This window comes from Bos grunniens, chromosome 12 (genome assembly GCF_055505025.1).
Source record: "Bos grunniens cultivar Pamir isolate PY7600 chromosome 12, Bosgru_T2T1.0, whole genome shotgun sequence".
Lineage (NCBI taxonomy): Eukaryota > Metazoa > Chordata > Mammalia > Artiodactyla > Bovidae > Bos > Bos grunniens.
This window is the reverse complement of record NC_141176.1, coordinates 41350272-41360233: the sequence shown is the minus strand read 5'-3', so window position 1 is coordinate 41360233 and position 9962 is coordinate 41350272.

The window sequence follows — 9962 nt, the reverse complement described above, 5'->3', positions numbered from 1 at the left end:
TTGGACTGCAAGGAGATCCAACCAGTCCATTCTGAAGGAGATCAGCCCTGGGATTTCTTTGGAAGGAATGATGCTAAAGCTAAAACTCCAGTACTTTGGCCACCTCATACAAAGAGTTGACTCATTGGAAAAGACTCTGATGCTGGGAGGGATTGGGGGCAAGAGGAGAAGGGAACAACAGAGGATGAGATGGCTGGAAGGCATCACTGACTCGATGGACGTGAGTCTGAGTGAACTCCAGGAGTTAGTGATGGACAGGGAGGCCTGGCGTGCTGCGATTCATGGGGTCGCAGAGTCGGACACGACTAAGTGACTGATCTTATATGATCTGATGTCTACAACAATGCTGTGTAATAATCAGTCATGACACTTCCATGGCATATTTAGTGACAGGATTATTTCCACTCTTGAGACTGTCAGCTGGGCAGTTCTGCTGACTGAGTTGGGCTCAGTGGAGTCCACATATTCACCTGTGGTTAGCTGTTAGTTGTTATGCTTTACTGATCTTGGGTAGATTCTTTCACACTTCTGGGCTTGTAGCTGGAAAAAAATGATCTCATTTGGTTCCACTTGATGCACAGTAAGGATAGCCAGGGTAGGGTTTAGAAAGAGAAAATGGAATTCTGGAAAGCCTAATAACCTGAGTCTGAGAACTGTCACAGCATCATTTCCTTATAATCCACTATGCAAAACATGTTACAAGGCCAGGCCAAATCCTATGAGTAAAGAAAATGAGTGCATCATTTGTGAAGTGAAAAATTGCATTGCAAAGTATGTAGATACTGGGGTTGACTGATAAATAGGTGAAGAATTAGGACCATTTTTTCAATCAATATAGTACTGTAACACACATAAAACCTGGGGAAAACATAAACTTAATTTGTTAAATCACTTTACTTCATAGATAACCACAGAAATTACCAAATGAATCCACAGATATACTCAAGCTTGCAGATCACAGACAGGAAAATAAGCTCAGTCAGTTCAGTTCAGTTCAGGCACTCAGATGTGTCCAACTCTTTGTGACCCCATGAACTGCAGCACATCAGGCCTCCTTGTCCATCACCAACTCCCAGAGTTTACTCAAACTCATGTCCATTGAGTCGGTGATGCCATCGAACCATCTCATCCTCTGTCATCCCCTTCTCCTCCTGCCTTCAATCTTTCCCAACATCAGGGTCTTTTCAAATGAGTCAGCTCTTTGCATGAGGTGGCCAAAGTATTGGAGTTTCAGCTTCAACATCAGTCCTTCCAATGAACACCTAGGAACGATTTCCTTTAGGATGGACTGGTTGGATCTCCTTGCAGTCCAAGGGACCCTCAAGAGTCTTCTCCAACACTACAGTTCAAAAGCATCAATGCTTCTGCACTCGGTTTTCTTTATAGTCCAACTCTCACATCCATACATGACCACTGGAAAAACCATAGTCTTAACTAGATGGACCTTTGTTGACAAAGTAATGTCTCTGCTTTTTAATATGCTGTCTGGATTGTTCATAACTTTCCTTCCAAGGAGTAAGTGTCTTTTAATTTTATGGCTGCAGTCACCATCTGCAGTGATTTTGGAGCCCAAAGAAATAAAGTCAGCCACTATTTCCACTGTTTCCCCATCTATGTGCCATGAAGTGATAGGACTGGATGCAATGATCTTAGTTTTCTTAATGTTGAGTTTTAAGCCAACTTTTCAGTCTCCTCTTTCACTTTCATCAAGAGGCTCTTTAGTTCCTCTTCCCTTTCTCCCATAAGGGTGGTGCCATCTGCATATCTGAGGTTACTGATATTTCTCCCGGCCATCTTGATTCCACCTTGTGCTTCATCCAGCCCAGCGTTTCTCATGATGTCCTCTACATATAAGTTAAATAAAGTACTTTGACATACTCCTTTTCCTGTTTGGGCCAGTCTGCTGTTCTATGTCCAGTTCTGTTTCTTCCTGACCTGCATATAGATTTCTCAAGAGGGAGGTCAGATGGTCTGGTATTCCCAACTCTTTCAGAATTTTCCACAGTTCATTGTGATCCACAGTCAAAGGCTTTGGCATAGTCAATAAAGCAGAAATAGATGTATTTCTGACACTCTCTTGCTTTTTCAATGATCCACAAGATGTTGGCAATTTGATCTCTGGCTCCACTCCCTTTTCTAAAACCATCTTCAGCATCTGGAAGTTTATGGTTCACGTATTGCTGAAGCCTGGCTTGGAGGATTTTAAACATCACTTTGCTAGCGTGTGAGATAAGGGCAATTGTGTGGTAGTTTAAGCATTCTTTGGTATTGCCTTTCTTTGGGATTGGAATGAAAACTGACCTTTTCCAGTCCTTTGGCAACTGCTGAGTTCTCCAAATTTGCTGGCATACTGAGCACAGCACTTTCACAGCATCATCTTTCAGGATTTGAAATACCTCAACTGAATTCCATCCCCTCCAGAAGCTTTGTTCATAGTGATGCTTTCTAAGGCCCACTTGACTTCACATTCCAGGATGTCTGGCCCTAGGTGAGTGATCACACCATCGTGATTTTCTGGGTCATGAAGATGTTTTCTGTACAGTTCTTCCATGTATTCTTGCCACCTTTTCTTAATATCTTCTGCTTCTGTTAGGTCCCTACCATTTCTGTCCTTTATTGAGCCCATATTGTATGAAATATTCCCATGGTATCTCCAATTTTCTTGAAGAGATCTCTAGTTTTTCCCATTCTATTATTGTCTTCTATTTCTTTGCACTGATCACTGAGGAAGGCTTTCTTAACTCTCCTTGCTATTCTTTGGAACTCTGCATTCAAATGGTTATATCTTTCCTTTTCTCCTTTGCTTTTCACTTCTCTTCTTTTCACAGCTATTGGTAAGGCCTCCTCAGACAGCCATTTTGCTTTTTTGCATTGTTTCTTCTTGGGAATGGTCTTGATCCCTGTCTCCTGTACAATGTCACCAACCTGCATCCATGGTTCATCAGGTACTCTGTCTATCAGACCTAGCCACTTAAGTCTATTTCTCACTCCCACTTTATAATCATAAGGAATATGACTTAGATCATATCTGAATGCTCTAGTATTTCCCCTACTTTCTTCAATTTCAGCCTGAATTTGGCAATAAGGAATTCATGATCTGAGGCACAGTCAGCTCCTGGTCTTGTTTTTGCTGACTGTATTGAGCTTCTCCATCTTTGGCTGCAAAGAACATAATAAATCTGATTTAGTTATTGACCATCTGTTGATGTCCATGTGTAGAGTCCTCTCTTGTGCTGTGGAAAGAGGGTGTTTTCTATGACCAGTACATTCTCTTGGCAAAACTCTGTTAGCCTTTGCCCTGCTTCATTCTTTACTCCAAAGCCAAATTTGCCTGTTACTCCAGATGTTGCTTGACTTCCTACTTTTTCATTGTAGTCCCCTCTAATGAAAGGACATCTTTTTGGGGGAGTCAACACTAAATATCATGATGGAGATGCAGAAATGGTGCAGTCAGTTGCATATAAATTTGCATGTTGAGTGTTTGGCTGGAAAGGGGTAAGCTCTGAAGCTCCTCTCTGTGGAAATTCTTTTTTAGCATCTTAAAGCACAGTGTTTCATCCAACTTGGGAAGGAAATATTTGAATTTGATTCCTTAAAGTTTCATAATAACATGTTAAATATGTCAAGATATTATTTTTCTAGAATTAAATTATTTTATAATAAATTAAACTTTTATTAATAAAAACATAACTTCACAGGAATTACTTAAATGTATTTTTAAAATATGTTTTTATGATGGATTATAGGAGACAGGATAAATGAGCTACCTGTGATTTTGATTCAACTTTCAACCACGTTAATTCTAAACATTCTGATGTTTACACATGATCAGCCCTGTGTTATAGTCGGTCATGTTTAAATTAATTAAATGAATGAAAATAATGAATTTGAATAACGAAATATTAAAAAAGCTCACTCCACAAATAACAATTTATAATGATGTGTGCAGAATAGCTCTTTAATATAAGGATTTAGTTGTAGTCATCTTGTACACTAATGCCAAATCTCAATACTTGTAAAAAGGAAGATCTAAGTAATTACCCAATCCCATAAAAGAGCCCTAATTTAATTTTATATTATTTTAATCAGATATAGTAATAAAATGTATATGAGCATTTCTATCTTCAAAAAACATATACAGCATCTTAAATATGTATCAGTTCAGTTCAGTGCTCAGTCATGTCTGACTGTTTGTGGGCCTATGGACTGCACCAGGCCAGGCCTTCCCTGTTCATCACCAACTCCCGGAGTTCACTCAGACTCACGTCCATCGAGTCAGTGATGCCATCCAGCCATCTCATCCTCTGTCATCCCCTTCTCCTCCTGCCCCCAATCCCTCCCAGCATCAGAGTCTTTTCCATTGAGTCAACGCTTCGCATGAGGTGGCCAAAGTACTGGAGTTTCAGCTTTAGCATCATTCCTTCCAAAGAAATCCCAGGGCTGATCTCCTTCAGAATGGACTGGTTGGATCTCCTTGCAGTCCAAGGGACTCTCAAGAGTCTTCTCCAACACCACAGTTCAAAAGCATCAATTCTTCAGCGCTCAGCCTTCTTCACAGTCCAACTCTCACATCCATACATGACCACTGGAAAAACCATAGCCTTGACTAGATGAACCTTTGTTGGCAAAGTAACGTCTCTGCTTTTGAATATGCTATCTAGGTTGGTCACAACTTTCCTTCCAAGGAGTAAGCGTCTTTTAATTTCATGACTGTAGTCACCATCTGCAGTGATTTTCGAGCCCAGAAAAATAAAGTCTGACACTGTTTCCACTGCTTCCCCATCTATTTCCCATGAAGTGATGGGACTGGATGCCATGATCTTCGTTTTCTGAATGAATTAGAATGAATAGGTGTATATATCTATAACTAAAATTTGAATTCCAAGGAAAGCTAAAACTTCCAATGTTTATCTATTGCATCATTTGCCTTTTTGTACAAAACCAGGCTAGGAATAAAAAGAACTAAAACCTAAATATTTTTGGAGTTTTCTCTTTTACACAAAAGGTAATTGTCTTATCAGAGATTTCTATACACTTCTTTGTGTTGTCATCCTGAGAGAGTTCTGATAATAAAGGGGGTGATGGTAATGGCTGCTGCTGCTGCTGCTGCTAAGTCACGTCAGTCGTGTCCGACTCTGTGCATCCCCATAGACGGCAGCCCACCAGGCTCTGCCGTCCTTGGGATTCTCCAGGCAAGAACACTGGAGTGGGTTGCCATGTCTCTCTCCAATGCATGAAAGTGAAAGTGAAGTCGTTCAGTTGTGCCCGACTCTTTGCGACCCATGGACTGCAGCCTACCAGGCTCCTCCGTCCATGGGATTTTCCAGGCAAGAGTACTGGAGTGGGGTGCCATTGCCTTCTCCGGATGGTAATGGAAGTTAGACAATAAAAATAATTTCTTGAAGTTTTTTATTTTTTGTCCCACTCAGTGTCAGTTGTATACTTTGTCCCATGACCTTTATATTGTCATTAAATTGCTACTACAAGCATGCTTTGCTTCCCATTTGCCTTCACTCACGGCTTGAGTGAGTGATGCTTCAGTCAGTGGCTTCAGAAACTGAATCCCATGGACAGAATCCCAAGGACAGAGGAGCCTGGCTGGCTACAGTCCATGGGGTTGCAAAAAATCAGACATGACTGAAGCAACTGAGTATACACACACACACACACACACACACACACACACACACATATATATATATAGTTTATTACAGTTACTTCAGAGAACACTGATTAATTTTTCCCACAATATTTTTGCTAGGAAATGTGATGTTATGAAAACAAACTTCCATTCTCAACAGTTTATAATCTGTAAGTGTGACATAATCACCTTATTTTCAAGATGGGATAGAGATAGGTAAAAATCTGAAACATAAATATGGGTATAGAAATTATATGTATAGATGTGGATACATAAATGAAAACCAGAGCAAGTCATATAGTTGTTTGCAAAAACAATCATCACTGGAGATTTCAGACAGAGAAATTAGCATTGACTTCATGGAATGAATGACTTTTAGCAACAGATATACTCACTTGAAAAGACAAATGAAGAATTTAGAAAGACTTTATAAAATAGTTTCATACTTTATCAGTTTTTATTGTTTCCTAAGAAAAAGCTAATACTTTTCAGATATCTTTTTTCCTCTGATTGTTAAGAAGACTGTCTAGAGATGAGTATCTTTCTAAAATATTGATGTAACATTGCTTTATAACATTATGTTTCATGTGTACAACATTATATTCTGATTTCTGTATACACTAAAGTGTGCTCATCTCCAAAAATTTTGTTTTCCATCTGTCAACATACAATTTCCCCTCTTTACCCATTTGTTCTCCCTCTCTTACCTCTGGTAACCACTAATATGATCTCTGCATCTACGTCTGTTTTTGTCTGGTGTGTTTTGTTCATTTTTTAATGTCCCATATATGAGTGAAATCATAAAATATTTGCCTTTTCCATCTGATTTATTTCACTTGGTGTAATACCCTTAAGGTCCACTAATATTGTTGCAAATGGTAGGATTTTATCTTTCTTATGGCTGAGTAGTATTCCACTGTTTATATATACCACATCTTCTTTATCCATTCATCCATCAATAGGTTGTTTCCATATTTCAGCTATTGTAAATAATGTTGTGATGAACTTTGGAGAACCTGTTTTCTTTCAAATTAAAATTTTTGTGATTTTCAGAAAAATACCCAGAAGAGGAATATTTAGATAGTATGGTAGCTCTCTCTTCTTAAAATTGAGGAAATTTTCTTACATTTTTCAATACAGGCTGCAGTACTTTAATTTCCCAGTAAGGTGTACATTTTCTTCAAGTCCTTAGTAACACATCATTTCTTGATTTTATGATAATAGTCACTTTAATTAACATGATATCTCACTCTGGTTTTGACTTACAATTCCATAATAATTAGTGATGATAAACATCTTTTTATATGACTGTTGGCTATGTGTATGCCCTCTTCGGAAAAAAAAAAAAACATAAAATCTATTCAGATCCTCTGCCCACTTTTCAGTTGAGTTATTTTGGGGTTGTATAAGTGAAAGTGAAAGTGGAGAGTGAAAAAGTTGGCTTAAATCTCAACATTCAGAAAACAAAAATCATGGCATCTCGTCCCATCACTTAATGGGAGATAGATGGGGAAACAGTGGAAACAGTGTCAGACTTGATTTTGGGGGGGCTCGAAAATCACTGCAGATGGTGACTGCAGCCATGAAATTAAAAGACGCTTACTCCTTGGAAGGAAAGTTGTGACCAACCTAGATAGCATATTCAAAAGCAGAGATATTACTTTGCCAACTAAGGTCTGTCTAGTCAAGGCTATGATTTTTCCAGTGGTCATGTATGGATGTGAGAGTTGGACTGTGAAAAAGGATGAGCACCAGAGAATTGATGCTTTTGAACTGTGGTATTGCAGAAGACTCTTGAGAGTCCCTTGGACTGCAAGGAGATCCAACCAGTCCATTCTGAAGGAGATCAGCCCTGGGATTTCTTTGGAAGGAATGATGCTAAAGCTGAAACCCCAGTACTTTGGCCAACTCATGCGAAGAGTTGACTCATTGGAAAAGACTCTGATGCTGGGAGGGATTGGGGGCAGGAAGAGAAGGGGATGACAGAGGATGAGATGGCTGGATGGCATCACTGACACAATGGACATGAGTCTGAGTGAACTCTGGGAATTGGTGTTGGACAGGGAGGCCTGGCGTGCTGCGATTCATGGGGTGGCAAAGAGTCGGACATGACTGAGTGACTGGACTGAACTGAACTGAAGTTGTTTATATAGTTTGGATATAAGCCCTTTATCAGACATAGGATTTGCATGTTGGGAGCTGCGTTAGGCATTACTGACAAAATGCAGGCATGGCCCCAACCCCCTCTCCTCATCTTGCAGGCACAGCCCCAGGATGAAGGAGTTAAGCCTTGTGATTCTGATTTGTTCTTTGCTTTCTTCGGTTGAGTTGGCTGGAAAGAATGTTAAGGTGCTTGAGAGAAGCATGAGAAAGCACAAAGCCTTCTACAGTTGTGCCTAGAAAATAATCTATAAAATAACCATTGACATTTATTCAAGGATCTTTACAAATAATGTCCCAGGATGAGCATGTAGGCCACAGCTTGAGGCCATGGGAAGGACTGTTATCTGAGACCTGTTTGTGAGGGAAATATTTATGGCAAAAGAAGATTGCTGAGTTTAGAGTTTAGAAATAAATAAGAATAGCTAGAAGCCTTTTTAGGAGATAGTGATCTTAAGATGCTAGTGGCAAACAGGATTTAGAAAGATAAGAAATAAACTGAGGAATGTAGCATGAGTTACAATGTAATCTAAGGTTAAGTACAATAAATCTGGGTGGGGAAAACTAAAAATGTCAAACCTCTGACCTAATGCTTTTGTCAAAGTATAAAAGAGAACCTGAAGCTTGAAATAAACATGTAGTTCCATACTATGAGTCAGAGGCTACATCATCATCCACCGACACCTCTCACCCCTTCAGGCTGATTCCCTGGCTGCTGGAGCTGGACTCCAGCAAATGGTGCCCTCAAACACAGACATCTGAAGGGTAAGTAACTTCGTGACTGCAATGCGAAGCAGTTAGGACTGTACCTATGGGTGCCCGGCACCCCTCTGCAGTTTAGGCAGGGTGAGGAGGGTACAGAAGGAATAAGAATATTCTCTAGGAAAATGGGTCTATCTGCATCCAAGCATAGACAAATGTTTATTGAAATATTACTTCACATGTTAGCCCATAGAGGTGTTAAAGTAAGCACAGGAAGACTGTCTAAATTTCTAATTTTTGTCCAAGAGCAATGTCCATGTTTCCCTGAGGAGGATACTGTAAATCTAGAAACCTGGATTAAGGTTGGAGATCAGTTACATTTGTGTTATACTTTGCATGGGCCAGAAAAAGTTCCTATAGATGCTTTTGATCTATGGAATATGATTAGGAACATCCTGGACCCTCAGCATGAGGATGTTAGACAGCCCATGGGAAAGGCTACAGCAGTGGATGGTGGGTATCCGCCTTCTGCGCAGATCATGTTTTCTGCCACTGACAAAAAAAAGGAGGGAGACTGTGCTCTACCTCTGGAGGAGGGGGAGGACTTGCAGGACGCTGCGGCCAGGTGCCCTAGTGAGGCCCCTCCTCCTCTACTCAAACCTTTAAAAATTTATCCATCACGTTCTGATTTATGGCGATCCCCGTCACCTCCGTTTGCACCTCCCAGGGCCCAGGAGTTCCCCACTTTGCCCCCAAAGCCTCCCAGAGCATTGCCTGAGGCTGAGGAAGATAGAGTTCTCTGAAACAAAGGGGCTTTTGAAGCAGGCACATGCACAATAAACAGAGCATGCTCCTTGGAGAAAATCCCCTCAGGGGGGCCTCACCCAGGCTATGAGAAAAAGGATTAATCCTAATAGAAACGATTCTACAAATAAAAAGTGTTTCTCTTGTGGCCAAATGGGCCATTTTTGCTGGCAATGTCCTGCCAAGCAGGGACAACAAGCCATGCCAATACAGACTAAAATCAACCCTCCAAAGACACCTTTCCCCCAGTGCCAGAAGGGGTATCATTGGGCAAAAGACTGTAGATCTAAATTCCATAAGTATGGGACTACGCTCACCCCCCAAGTACAAGGAAGTAATTTTTCCCAGTTTCAGGGAAACGGGAAGCAGGGGCAGCCCCAGCCCCAGACAACAATAGGGGCAGTTGAGTTGAATGCCTTTATTCCCTTTGTTCCATCTCAGAACTCCTTAGAGCAACCCCAGGTAGTGCAGGACTGGACCTCAGTTCCACCACCGCAGCAATTTTAACCCCTGATGTATTGGTTACTCCGATTCCAATAGGTGTGGCTGGCCCCCTGCTGCCGCCTGCCAAAACTGTGCAAACAAAGGTCAAAGAATAGCACAGCTTTTGCTTTTACCTTATTATCAGACAGGAAGAACCTTGAATTTTCAAGCT